The following is a 15535-nucleotide window of genomic DNA, read 5'->3' on the forward strand; positions in this document are numbered from 1 at the left end:
CCATCTTGCATTACCGCTTCGTGCTAGTTATGTTGACTTTTCTCTTCTTTTGTCTCCACTTTTTTCACCCGTGTTTGGACACTCGGTGCATGGCTCCTTTGTTTACATTAGGGATCAGCTGTTAGCGCTGCGCCCTGCAGCTGCGATACCGGCAGACAGACCCTACATCCCCAGTGAGGGAAGAAACGGGGGTGATGTCTCCCGAGAAGGACACCTCACACACCATCTCTCCTTCCTGTAATCACTGTAAATGTGAGATCGCTCCCTGATATGATTGAGGAGCTAATGACGCTAACCCGGTCACAGTGGCAGTATCCCGGCACTGCCCGGTACTCCCTCTGGCGGAAAAAGCGGCGTTTGTCGGAACAGAACGCCGGTTTTTTCGGCGTTTTGAATAATTAAATGGCGTTTTTTACACCATTTCTTAACCAAACGGGTTAGGAAAGTGGCGATTTTTGGCACTAATGGCTTGCCATACAGCTGTTGTCGCGAACGGCGTGTCACTGTCATGAGACATTCTCGCAAAAAAATCACGGTTTTAGTAACGCAGTAACGCAGCGTTCCTACGGGAAAGTAACGGTAATCTAATTACCGTTTTTGCAATAGTAATCCCTTACTTTACTCGTTACTTGAAAAAAGTAATCAGATTATTGTAACGCATTACAAGTAACGCGTTACTGCCCATCTCTGAAGCTAAGCAATAGTTGCTTGTTTTGAAATGGCTCTTTCTCATATCCTTCCGTACATGTTTGCATCTGAATTACATGTGATGAGAGTGGATGGTTATCGACAACCAAGATTACAGCAGGGTGTCTGCTGAGTAGATCTTTAAATCTTCTAAGACGATAGTGAATTTTAGATAGTCCAACACTCTTCACTGCTCAGAAAAATGTAACTCTTACATTTGCCAACCTTGTAAATCCTCTTTCATTACAAATGATATTTACCTACACCATTGAAGCAATCCATCTGCCTGCCATATTCCTTGCCCTTAGTGTTGTAGTAACAACTGAATACCTCACCATCTGACACACAAACATAAATACAGACGATCTGACAGATGCATTAGCTGTGATATGGTTTGTTTGTTTTTTTGTTTTGTTTTTTGGAATGGTGGCATAATAATGATCATTGTGGGAATAAATAAATACATAAATAACTGATCTGAGATTTGAAGGCAAATATCATGCGATGAATAGTCCCCCATGCTCCCATATTCAACCAAATGTATCTATTGATTTCTTCTGAAACAGCCTAACTTCTTGTGGATGCTGAAGATGATATGGGGAATCAGGGCAAAAATTCCAGGTATGTTCTTATTGCTAAATCTATTTTCACAGCACAATATATTGACAGTATTGGTATTATCTGTGGTCTGAAGAAGCTGATCCAACCTTGGTCCAAATACATTTCCACCCAAATCATATGAGGCGGAGAAGCTTCCTTGATATATGATCCAGTGGAATCAGTGTGATGTGAGTTTGCTAACAACACATCTGCAAAATGCAAAAATGCTGCTTAAAATCTGCAACAAAACTTTCAAACCAACCTGGTATTTGTCCCTTTGGCTCTCTTAGTGCTAGACTAGCCAGACAGGTAAACAAAATACCGTGTTTTGAAATTGCATATATCACCTGCTTTCTGCACAGGTTTTCCAGCTGTTCTTTATCTTTGTTGTCAGCAATTTTCTTTCACTCAGACAAAAGGCAGATGATATTTTCATTTTTTATATAAGCATTAACATATATTGAAGTATAAAGGGAATGCACCATTACCTGATTTCAATGTCATTGAAAGCAGCATGCTGCCACTTGTATTTTGCAACTGTTAGCTTGTTGAGGGAGTCCTCAAAGACTTTTTGGCTAACAAGAATGGACTGGGGCGCATGACAGCAGGAAGTTGGGGAGTGAATTGAGAGTTACACTCGTCTGGCACAACCTGGGGCCTCAGTAGCTCAGCTGTCTTGTTGTATTCGCACATGGTGTGACTGGTGACATGCAGCTGCCATCAGGATCCTGGTATGGCTGACAGACTGCTGCACTGGAGGGAGGAGGTTTTGGTTTGTGTTATTTTACAGACTTTCTCTGGCCTTACATGAGCCAGAGCCAGCCAGCCTTTATTTCTCCCTTAGCAGACAAGATTCAATAAAAAGCACTCAGAGCCTTGATGAAGGACTGGAATCCTGTCATATTCATTTTTGGCTTTATTTGTTATAATTCCAGATTTCCATGTTTTTCTTTCTTTTTTTGACCCGGGTTCTAGTTACACATGATGCATGGAAGTACTTCATTTCATTTCTAGAGCCTGCATAACATAGTAGCGTTAATACATGGTCTTCCATATGACTTTCTCAGTTTTGTTTTCACAAGCTGCAACCTGTGTAATAAAGGCCCTTGGGTAGTACCTATATTGGAGCTTTATGGTAATTTGCTGCCACTTCTACAAAGTCCATTTAATTTGTAAACAAAGTTATTCAAAGTTATTTCAACAATAAACACCTACAGTGAGTTTGGTTTAAACAATAAATGAAAAGAGGACAGGAATGTTACACTTGGGCAGATGTGAATTGCAGCTGAGCCATTTAACTAATCAAAGGAGCAGTCAACTGATGAGGGTTAGTCATCTCTCTCAAGGGCACTTCCGTTTGACACTTCATGGATATACTATAGTCTTGGCTGTTGAAGAGACTGTACAAATGCACTATTTTGCTTTCAAGACCTTCGATATTGTCCTGCTCCAGGGAGGTGCCTGCAAAGAAAGAGGTGTAATTATAAGTTATTTTTCTTATGTGCTTTGTCTGTGTGTGTGTGTGGTGGGAAATGCTCCAAGTATAGGTGAATACACTACCGTTATCAGTGCTGGAAAATGCAGTCTGCAGTTATCCTGACTTTTTCATTATATTAACTTATGCTTTCTTTCTCCTTCGTGAACTTGAGAATTATTCCCTCTCCTCCAACACAGAGAATTTTTCAGTGCTTTAATTGCACCTGGAGGAGTGAGGTGCAGGCTTTAGGAGGAGCTAAGGGAGAGCAAACACTGCTGTAAGTCTCAAATCTCATAGCATGTAATTTAAATGCTGCAACTCCACATTACACTGCAAAATAAACAGATGTGACATAATGCTTTCTAGTTTTGTGTGCGTGTATATATGGATCAATAAAGTATTACCAAGATTTTAGTAATTAGCAATACTAAAATCAGTGATGATCATATCATTAATATTAGAAGGCACATGGTGCAATATGATGCAATGTAACCCTCTGTCGTGTGTGTGTGTGTGTGTGTGTGTGTGTGTGTGTGTGTGTGTAAGACAACAAATATCAGGTAATTAACAGTAGCATTACAACAGGTGATCCAGGTGATTGATATATGTATTTTTTTGTCTGCTTATTTTGTTGTTTTTTGTTTTTTGCCCTTTATCCTTGTCCCTCTTCCCCGCTGTTTTTCTTTCCCTCTTTCTTTCTCCCTTTTCTTTTCCCCAGTCAAGTCTGTCCCGTATTTAGCAAGTGAAAATAAAATAAAATAAACAATAAAAGGTGAATCAAATAGACCATTACGGCAAGGCTGGGATGGTCCATTTGGTAAAGTAAATCCGTTGGGCATCTTTCTTCGCCTTTAGACAATAATTCTGATGGCAAAAGAGCCAAAACGGGACAGGCAAAAAAACAAAAACAAAAAAAAAACAGTAGCGTTACACAAATCTGCAGCTGGTTTTCATTTGTGTGATGGTGTTTTGCTTAACAACAGTCTAGAAAATCCTAACAAATAACTAGGATGAATAATGTGCAAGTATAATCTTACAAGATAGCTTTCCAATCCATCCAGATTTCACTATATCACAGTGTGCATGCTGTGAAAATTCTTTAGCGTACCTGTAGTGATCCCTGGGTTCTCTTGTTTGGTCTGTGCTGGATTCTTGCTTTTTGATTGTTAGCTTATATATTACAACCTTAGTTTATTTGTGGTGTTTTGTTGTTCTGGTGTTTGAGGTTCTAACTGTTTGTTTGAATTTTTAGATTTCCTATTAGTTTAGTTTTCTGTCAGTCTTATTCTTGCATTACAAGGTCTTTAGTTTTGTGTTTACTTATTGTGATGAGATTTGCTTTGTGTCTATTTTTATTATAATTTAGTAGAAGTAGCCTCCCCAGCTTTTCTTTTTGGCCTCGCTCTGTCTCATACTGTGTTTATACCTTGGTCCCTTTCATTTCTTTGTCTCATAAATCTTATTTAGTGTTAGTATTATTGTCTCCCTTGGTTATTTTCTGTTGTTTTTCTGTTAGTTTTGCTTCTTTAGTGTTTTCCAATGATCCCCAGATTGTTTTCACCTGTTGCTCACCTGTGTTCCTCTCCATCCTGTTTATCATTAATGAATAGTCCTCTATATGCATATATAATCGGGCAGTGTGTCCTTTTACCCATGTCAAGTTGTCCTTGGATGTAGGCTGTTCATGTCCTTGGAATTATTCCTCATGCTTTGGTTTTTGTATGACTGCTTTCTTCACTTTTGTTTCTATTTGCATCAGCCATTAAAGGCTCATTTTCAGTTCGTTCTTTGGTTTCACATTCACATTTAGATCCTCCACATTACAATCCACACTCTACTCATCACATTAACTGTTGGTAGTGTTTTCAGTAGTTTGCAAGCAGACAGAAGTGACAAGGATAGACTTTCTCACAATACAAAAATCAGTGGAACACCATGGATTGCTTTTCCCTTTGGTTTAGGGACTTACTGCCCTCTCTCTTGCTATTAGAGGGTCACATGACATTACGAAACTTAAAGAAGTCCAGTTGTTTTCTTTCCAAGCTCCTTTGTGACCTCCAGAAGTGTCTGAAATATCACTATGGTTAGTAATTTACTACAGAATATCCACTGCTGGCACTACCCATGTGGCAAAATACTAAGGGGAGTATTTCAGGCACTCTTATCTCCAGCAACAATTTGCTGTTTGTTTTTCCTGAGGAATCTCAAGGCCAGATGACATCCTTCCAGAGAGTTCAAAGTAAGGTGCTCTGGAAGCATAAACCAACCAAGTGAGTCATCAGAGACTCAGACTCCAGCTCTTCACTCCATCTCTACAGCCACCTCACACAGATAACAGATTCATACTGTTTGTATCTGCAGTCTCATTGTTTTGGTCAGAACTCACCATAGGTGAGGGCTGGATTATAGATAAATCAAAAACCTTGCCTCCTGGCTCAGGTCCTTTGTCATCACAACAATCTAGTACAATGCCCAGAATACTGCAGGTGCTTTCAAGACCTGGTTTTCCATCTCACATCTTCTTCAAGCTTAATCTTCAATTTGATATCAGCTATGCAACTATAATTTTTCAAGATTTCTCAAAAGTTAAATCACTCTGTCAGCTCTATTTTCTCAAACCTTTGATTTATATTACATATTCTGTATGAAGTTATGGTTCTTCAAATAAATCTCTTGCTATAGTAGCATTTGACCAGCTCTTCCTTTGTTCTCAAAAGAGAGTTTGATGATATGAATATGAATATGAGGCTCATTTGGGCACTTGTATTAAAAGACTGAGCAGCAGAGTTCCATTTCCAAGCTGGGATGAAACGGTTGCAGGCCCGCTGGTTTCTGTTTGAGGTGTTTTCAGACAAAAGCACTAAAGTCTTTGGTCTGTGAGATTCCAGGAGGATAAGAGCAGTTAAGCTAATTGATCGACAGTATGAAAACATTTGGTGTGTGGGTGCGCTTGTACGCCCAAACACAAGAAAATGCTAATTAATTTTTGAATAATAATAATTCATTCACAAAGCATGATTTATTTCCCAATCTCCCCTAAAGTGGTTGCTTCTGAACTCTATTTTCTGCATGTTTTGCCTCTCTGTTTTTGTCAGGAGGCAGCAACAGCAGAAGCTGGAAGCCACTGAGCTTCTTAGAATTCTCCAAAGGCGCTTATGGGAAAACATGTTTTAACTGTGATAGTTAGCTGGATGATTGAGCTGCCTGCAAGCTGACAAACAGCTGAGGGAAAAACATATCAGAGGGTGCTGACAGTTCTTCAAGTGAGTCCCATATGTATACATATAGTATATCAGGGCTCGCAAAATCGCTAGCCCGACGTCCCGGGGCTAGCGATTTTTCCAGTCGGGCTACCAAAATCTATCTCTGCCCTGCCCGTCGGGCTATCGTAGGAAGGGAAAATATATGTCAATGCTTTTGCATTCTTTCGGAAATTTCGTTTGAATTTTCTTGTTTTTTTTGCTTTCACTTCGCAATTGCGCGAACTGTGTATAGAGAGCGACAGTACTGATTGGTGAGTGACGATAATTTGCGCACCAATTCCTCTGACATCGTCTTATCAATCGTTAGCTTACTATGCAAACATGACAAATGAAATCTCCCGCAGCAAGCTTAAACATGTGAGAGGTTGATCGCGCAGAGAATCGCTGAGCGTTAAGTGAGTGCGTGTGTAAAAGCAGCAGGATATATATTTTAGTTCTGCTGAGCCAAATAAGACAGGTCAGGGTGAAGAAGTGACAGCCAAAGAAAAGGTTACCACAAAACGGAAAAGTTATGACAAATCAGACTATAAGGCAAAAAATAAAGTGCAGCTTTATGGTTTCATGGACAAAAGAATTTCTGTGGCTGCAATATGACAAGCTAAATAATAAACAGGGGTGCACATAAGTGGTCCGCAGGTGCATTCGCTGTCAAAATAAAAAAAGGCGCACAAGATAAGAAGTTGCAACGCGTGTTTGCGTACATAAGATTTTCTGGAGGAGGACAGACATTTGTTTAGAACTCTTAAAGATGTCGAAGAAGCAAGCTCCTTTAAGCAATTACTTTGGTGTTCCTCCACCTCCAAAGAAATGTCAGAAGGATTCCGAACCACAAAAGAAGCGCGTATTCTCGGAAAAGTAGTTGCAGGAGGTGAGCTGGCTTCAAACAAATGATGAACGCACAGAGATGTGGTGCGGAATGTGCCGTGAAAATCCCACTCTAGCGGACAAAAACAGTGCATTTTATATGGACGCAAACACGCGTTGCAACTTCTTATCTGGTGCGCGTCTTTTATTTTGACAGCAAATGCGCACATGCGGACCACTTATGTGCACCCGTGTAAATAACATAATGTTCTGCCGGGTGTGTTGTTGCTTTTCCCTCGATTTCTGAGTCGACAAGCGCCTTTGTTACTGGGACCAGTAATTTTAAGAAAGACCCCCATTAGAACCCATGAGAAATGCAAGAAATGCATTATTGCTCAGTCTGCAATATCTTTCCCAGAACAAACACCAATTGCAAATAACATACTAAAAATAAACCTGAAAAATCTGTTTAGAACAGCGTACTATGTTGCAAAGAGTGAACTACCACTGGCAAAATTTAGCAGTCTTTGCAAACTTCAAAAAGCAAATGGCCTCGATCTTGGTTCCACTTGCCTCTTACCCGTGACTTCAGTGGAAATTTCAAATTCAGGATCTGACACAGGCTGATTCATGTTCTACACAGTTCTTACAAGTTCATAGAAATTTCTGTTCAATTAGAACCAAGTATTTGAGTTGATGATTGTAATTTTTATACAATGTTGTAATTTGTGTTTCAACAATTTTTTGATTAATGTTTTGTTTCCGTTACAATATTATACTTTAATGTATAATATTGTAAAGGAAACAAAACAGGAAACAAAACATCAATCAAAAAATTGCTCTCTTTTTTTATTCGGGCTACTTAAATTTATTTTGGGCTACCAAAAACTGAAGAGTCCCTGCCCGAAGGGCTACCAGGGATTTTGAAATTTTGCGAGCCCTGTATATGCATATGCATACACAGAGCTGAAAAGAGCTGAAAGACACGCTCATGAAATAGTCATGCAAGCATAGAATATTGATTTGTTTTTATATTATTATTTTTTCTAATTCTGATGTCATGCTACACTTAGAAGAAAAATTATATTGGCACAGTACTGATATTCAGTTGCTATAAGCCTCCAGTTAATGCACCCTTAACCGTCTCATGCTTATTCTTAATGCCCTGCTTAGTCATTTCTTTCCACGGACCACTGGTAGACTCCTGGGGAGAGCGGCTTCAATTCAATTAAAACTTGAAGTTCTGTGACTCTTGATCCAATCAAGGTCTTGGCTCTGGTCCATAAGCATGACGTGAATGATAATGACACTGAAGACAACTGCCGAGAAAGACAGAAGCAAGACAGTACAGAATCTGGCATCGTGATGAAAACTTATAGAGAGGAATTTTTAAAAACGCAAGCATATGCCTATAAGTCACTCCTGTGTGATGAACAACTGTCTAAAAAGAGACTGTGTTTTACTTCAGTGCTGGAAGAAAAGTGTTTCATCCAAGGCTGTTTTGTGGTTATGCTGATGCAAGTCCATATTTATTTCCAGTGCTAATGATGTGGAACTATAATCAGAGGAGGAGAAACTCTAGCGTCTGTGAAGCATCTCAGTCATCCAGGTCATCGTAGTCTAAGGAGCTTGGAAAGAAAAGCGTCCAGACGAAAAAAGTCCAGACGCTTTTCTTTCCAAGCTCCTTAGAGAAACTCTTGAGAACATTTGCAAAAAACAATAACTGGAGGTCAATAAATTGAAAGAAAAAATGCTGACTTGCCAGTCACAGCTGGCTGATTGCTACAGTTACCTTAGTTTAAGTAAATCAGCGACAAAACTAAATCCCTAAAACTAGCATTAGGATAATACTTGTACTAGTATTAGGGCAAGTTATTTGTAACGCTTACATATAACTTGTCTTTTAGGCTTCCGCTCAGGGAAAGAGAACAATTGTACACTTTGTGCAGGGGCACTCAGAAGGTAGAGCAGGTCATCTATTAATCAGCAGGTCGGTGGTTTGATCTTTTTAGTGTGCATTTTGAAGTGTTCTTGAGCAAGAAACTGATTCATCCTTTGGATTGTGAGTATGATATTAAGTGCTTAAAGGCATGAAGTGAAGTGTTACATGAATATAAGTGTGAATGGGGAATAAAACTGACTTAATGGAGTCCACTAGGAACATACTGTAGATATTCCAGCTATTGTTATATACGCCTGGTTTTTAAGACTTGAGAGAATACATTCAAATCCTTCTTTTTTGTTTTTGTGATCTTGGGAAAATTCCCTTTATATCCTATATATTTTTGCTCATTAATATATCTAGAGGTTGTCTATAGTGATTAGGTTATAGAAGCAATATTACAAGCCATACAGAATGAATCACAAAACATGGAGAGAAAGATTGCTTAGAAAATTTTCAAATCTCGCTAAAATAGCTTGATCGCGGGCAGGATTCAACTGCAAACACTAAAAATGTTTCTTGTCAAAAACAAATACACAAGAAAAAAATGAAACCAAACAATGAAGAGTAAAAAGAAATCTTGAATAGGACTGAATGTAGCGATCCAGCATCGGCAGTCAGCGCTTCATCTGCTATCAGTGTTGACACTGATGGCATCAAATAGGTCTCCTAGATCCTCACTCACACAAGTAAACTGGCCTGGACCTTGGGGTCGACTTGATTGACATCTCTCCTTGGCAGGAAATGCAGCATTGTTTGATTTCCTGAAAGTCTTCTGATTGCTCATCTCCTGAGCTGTGAACATGCTGGATGAGGCCGGAGGAGGGAGGAAGTGGCTGGCTTGGATGAAAATACATGTTGTTCCAGTGAAATCTAAGTGGAAGTTGGCTGAAGATGAGCAGCTTTCGTGTTTGGCTGTGTGAAACCCTATTATATAACTTCTTTATTAATTTTCCGCTGTAGTTATTTTACTAAAAAGACCAGACTTATTTCTTGTGAAGATAATCTCCTTGTGTATCTTTTCTGGCTCCAATAATGTGCCATGCTAAAGTCTTTTTTCTAAATAATAAACAACTGCTGCATTTTGCACTCGACCCCACAGAAGAAGGGTTTTCCGACATATTGTTTTCCCCTGTTTTCAACTTTTGTGCATTTAAAAAAAATTTGATAATATCTAGAAGTAAAATTCATTTACAACATGTGTTAAAAAACAAATATTTCAAGCACTTTTTGCTTTAGTTTTGATTATTATTACTAAGAATCATCAAAATTAAAACTTCATGGAGTATGCTGGCTTGACAGTTGTCCAGATGATGATTAATATTCTCCACAAGGAGGGTAAGCCACAGAAGGTCACTGCTGAAAAGGCTTGCTGTTTTACAGAATGCTGCGTCAAACCATATTAATGAAAAGTTGATAACAAGGGAAAAGTGTGCTAGAAAATTATGCATGAGCAAAAGGCATGACTGCAGTTTCCTACATTCCTAATATCAAGCATCTGAAGCTGACACAACATCAGAGACATCTTATCTGGGCTAAGGGGAAGAAGACCTGGACTGTTGCTCAGTCTTCCAAAGTCTTCTTTTCAAATGAAAGTAAATTCTGCATTTCATTTTGAAATTTGAAATTTATGATTTGATGTGCCATATCATATGCTGGTATTGGTGGTAGCTGATAGATGACAGTGCAGTCATCCACCAGGAGTGCTTCACGCTTCCCTCTGCTGACAGGCTTTACAGATATGCCAATTTTCTTTTCCAGCAGGACTTAGCAGCTGCCAGTGGCGCCAAAACTACTGCCAACTGGTTTGCTGACCATGTTATTTCTGTGCTTAATTGCCCAGCTAACTTGTCTGATGTGAACCCCATAGAGAATCTGTGTGATAGTGTGAAGAGGAAGAAGAGAAACATTAACCCAAAAATAGAGATAAGTTGAAGTCGTCTTTCGAAGCAATATCGGCTTCAATAAAACCTCAGCGCTGACATAAGCCAATAGCTTGTGTGCCACGTGGCATTATTGTAGTAATTTGTGATAAAGGAGTGCTAATCAAGAATTGAATGAATAAATGAACACACTTTACATAAGTTTAACATTTCTGTAGTGTAATATTCTAATCATTTCAAATCATAGACTTTAGATTTTTAATTTGCTAAAAGCCATAATTATCAAAATGAAAACATGTAATGAATATCAACATGGTTATTATAGTTTAATATTTCTAATTAGTTTTTTATTTTATATCATTCTAACATTTTCATTGCATTCAGTTTAATTTCACTTAGTTTCCATAATAGGTTTGCATATTTAAGTTTAGTTTTAATTTAGTTTTTATTAGCTTCAGTGTGAGTTTTAGTGTTTTATTATATGATTTCAAACACAAAGACAGAAACGTAGACTCAAAAGCAGCTTTATTGCTAGACGCCAAGAAAAACCCTAACTAAACTTGAAAGTACAAAATAAACTAGGCAGGCGGGCAGACAGAACACACAGCTTGGTGAGGGTACAACACACCACAGCAAGGAAAACATAGGGCTAAAATACACACTGGAGCAATAAGGGAATGGGAGACAGGAGGGAAACACAGCTGGGAGAAATCAGAGCTAACAAGACAAGGGGAAGCAATCCAGACACGCTGACATGAGACATGCACTTTCAAAGTAAAACAGGAAACACGACAGGCACAGACTTGACACTGAACTAAACCTACGATAAAAACACAAGGACACAGGAACCAAAACCTAAGAACAAGAAATCACAAACCAAGAAGAACTGGAAAGCAAGAAATACAAAATCGAAACCAAAAACACTAGTAGTCAAAAAACCATGATCAAATCCAAGATCAACAATAATAATAATAATAACAATAATAATAATAATAATAATAATAATAATAATACAAAAAACTAAAACACTGGGTCACCGACCCAAGACCGTTACACCTACTGTCTGTTCAGAGAGGTGTCAGGGAGGACAGCATACTGATTTTATTTTCAATAAATATTTGATCTTGATCTTTGATCTGATTTTATTTTGTCTGTCAGAAAGCCTATTTGTTCCTAGACTTATGGATTTCTCAGACAGTTTTGAAGGAGGCAGGACTGTGGTGAGAGATTTCGGGTGTGACTCGGTGGCACTGGCAGTTCACATACAAATTAAGAGACACACAACACATTATTTTTCTGTTTTCTAATTTATGTGGGATCAGTGGGGGATTAGAGGATAACTTTAAAATGAGTTCAAACTACTTTTATAGGACTAATAAATAAGCTTGAGCCTAAAGTAAATTGCGTTCTGCACACTGCAAATGTGTATTACAGTTCTGCCTTCTACACCTTTGTTTACTGTTGGCTGGTCTGGATTATTATGACTCAGATGAAGTATTTAATCATTTCTAATTCTGGTCTTACTAAAATATGGAAATAAAAAACCCAAAGACTAATGAGCCTATGCAGGGTTTCATCTATGAAGGCTAAACAGGCTCATCAGTAATGGATGAGAAATGTCTCGATTTTTCTGCCGCTGTGACAACCAGCGCTTTTAATCACTTGCACTCTGTGAGAAATATTGTGGCCTGATGTGACTGCTAATGCCCCTGTTAAAAACAATGTGATCAGATGTTGCAATATGCACTGATATAATTGACAACGCTGCAATTTCATAAAGCTTGCGCCAGTAGTCTGTATGCTGTATGGGCAGTCCAGTTTTACAATGACTGGCAAACACTACAGAGGGTCCCCTGACAATGAATTTAGTTGGATAGTTTAAATGTGTTAAGCACAATATTGGGGAATGATAATGACCTGTTGTGTACTAAAGGGAGTAGGGCATTTGGAAGAATTGGCTGAAACAAGAATATCCACTTGAATTTAGTATCAAATTCAAATAAAAAGAGAACAACACTGTTTGACATCGTTTCCAGTGAAATATCAAAACACACACACACACACAAAAACAATATGGCTCATAAATAGGGAATGTTCCTGCGGTTTCACTCATAGGAGATCCAGGGAACAATGTCAGTCTCATAAAATACAGGAGGTATGTTACAATGTCAAGAGACTGTCTCTGTAATATGTTGCTGATACTGATATGATACTGTCACCAAGGCAAGAGGTCGAATGTGAAGTCATAACTAGAAATATTACATGGCTATTATTAACAAACACTATTTAAATGTGTGTTCCTCCAAACAAACCCTATTTAATAGTTTTGGGTTTTCAATTATCAGTCAATACCAGACATTACCAGACTGACATGTTTTTATTTTCTTTTAACTGAAACAAAGGCAAAGTTTTTAAGCTTTCACAAGTTTGTGCCTCAGAGCAACAAAGACACGAGTGATATGCAGAACTTCAGTGAAATCCCCTTTTGGACTGATGCAATAAGAGCTTCTTTTTGCACTGCAGTTGAGCAATAATATTACCGTGAGTCACCAATCCCATAGTAAATCTGCGATAACTCTAGTTTTTCTCCTAAAGGGAAAAAAGTTGGGGGTTTTTAAACAACAAAGCTTCTAACTTTAGCACTGCACCTTCAAGTAGAAACTGAGGAGTGCCTCTTCTTTTTCAACCATGATTTGTGGGTTCATGTGCAGCTTCATTTTCTGACCTCCACTGATCATTAGGTCACAATAATGGTTTGTTGCTCTTCCATTGGTTTGTACTAAGGACTATTTCTTTTCTGTGTCTCCAAGGTTTTTACGTAGCACACAGAAAAGATGAATGTCATATCAGTTATTTCCTTTTGATTACCAGTGTTCACCTTGAGGCATTCGGAAACTGATTAATGTTGAGACAAAAGAAATGAAATACTTTCCGATTTCCTCCCCCTCTGGGATTGACAAACCTGAGCTCACTCGGGTAAGGGCTTACGCTGCTATTTGCTATCTAGTCAGGTTGTAAAAAATGTGGGCACATTATAAACCAGTATAAAACAGTATAAACCTTATTAGTGGAAATGCAAGTCCACGATGGATTAACAAGTGAAAAATGTCTTCACACATTATGTGCCCTTTATGTAATTTCATAAACACAACTGACATTTGAGAGTTTTTCATGCCAAAGACAGAAAAAAAATCTCAATTTAGGAAACAAAGCCAATACATTGTTATTTAGAAATGAGTTTATTTGAGTCTACTGACAAATACATCCAAGAATGGCTCTGCAGACTAGGTAGTTTGTTAAGGAGCCTATGTTTTCACCAACCTGAGCTTACAAATGAGGCAGAGATCCAAAGTAAATCAAGTGCAGCTTCAAAAAAGACATAAATAAATTAAAAAAAAAAAAAAGATTTAATCTGGCCTCCAGCAAACAGCATTACAGTAGGCAATGTCGCAAACACACAACTATTGCAACACTGAGCATCACTTGTTTCTTCGTAATCGGACAACCATCATACAGCACACAGAGTCATAAATAAAGAAAAAACAGTAGTCCTTCATTGTCATGTATTCCTTTTTATATACTAGGCTCCAGCACACTTTATTTTACAAAGAAAATGTTGGAATAGAGTGTCCATGTTCTTCCCTTATATTAGCAATCCTTCAAAGTATCCTACTCCTTATGCCTGTTGTCTTATTTAATTTAGTGTAGGTCGCTTGGTCAGTTTCAACAACAGACACGGATGTTTTTTCCTTTTTTTAAGGCCATGATTTCGGACTGTTTCAGCTAGCTGCTACTAGCAACGTGACTAATCTTAAAAGTGTTGCTACTGTACTAAGCAATAAAAAATTTTAATTTAAAGAGAGACAAGTGAAAATAAAGCTCATAGCTAAGTCCAAGAAAGAAAGTGCTTGACTTTCCAAGTGTTTGTTAGCTTGCTTCATTTCTAACAGAAATGTCAGCACCAAGCGCCTCTTGTGAGTGGTTTTTTTTCTACACACTGTTTTTTTGCAATCATGCATTATCATTATAAACCACATAAATAGAGCAGTTTTCGAGAAGTGTGCATTGCTCTGCATATAATTTGCATGCTGCGTATGACTGTTGCAGGTGGTGAGAGCTTTCTGAAAGTTAAAACACATTAGAACCTATTTGAGTTCCACAGACTCAGGAAAGAAAGGCATTTTACTTGGATATACTTTGTTTAAAAATTGATATCCACAGGATTATTTAAGTTTTATTTGCCAGTACTTATTATTATAAATAAGTATACCATTTTATAGATGAGAATTTAAATGTACTTTGATTCAAAAAGCTAATGTATATTATATTTGTATTTGGTGTAAGGTAACAATCAGTGTAAAAAAAAAAAAAAAAAAAAATCTGTTCTTCCTCCAGTGAAGCGGTTTTTTTTTAAATTTTGGATCTGCCATGCTGAAGATGTCCACCAGTAACTCTGAAACCCTAACTGCGAGCTGCTCCAGGCTAGTTTGTCAATTCAGTTTATTTATTTTTATATAGTGCCAAATCACAACAACAGACTGCCTGAGGGTGCTTTATATTGTGAGGTAAAGACCCTACAATAATACAGAATTGTAAACATACTTCCCTTTTGCTGGAAATCCAATGCGATTTAGCATAAGAAAATGTCAGCCCTAGTGGCAGCAATGAAAGAAAATTTTCTTGGAAATCAGTCTTAATGTTGATAGTGTCATTTTTAAACTGCTATCAAAAGCTGAAACAAAAAATACATACTAATGCATTTTAAAATTTTCACCATCCACAGGGTTTTTTGTTTGTCTTTTTGCAAAAACATAATATACAGTAAGTCATGTGGTATTTGGATAGGTTTTGCATCTCAAGATGTCTTTGGAATTTAGCT

This window comes from Perissodus microlepis, chromosome 12 (assembly GCF_051167445.1).
Source record: "Perissodus microlepis isolate ML-2025 ecotype Zambia chromosome 12, ASM5116744v1, whole genome shotgun sequence".
NCBI classification, from domain to species: domain Eukaryota; kingdom Metazoa; phylum Chordata; class Actinopteri; order Cichliformes; family Cichlidae; genus Perissodus; species Perissodus microlepis.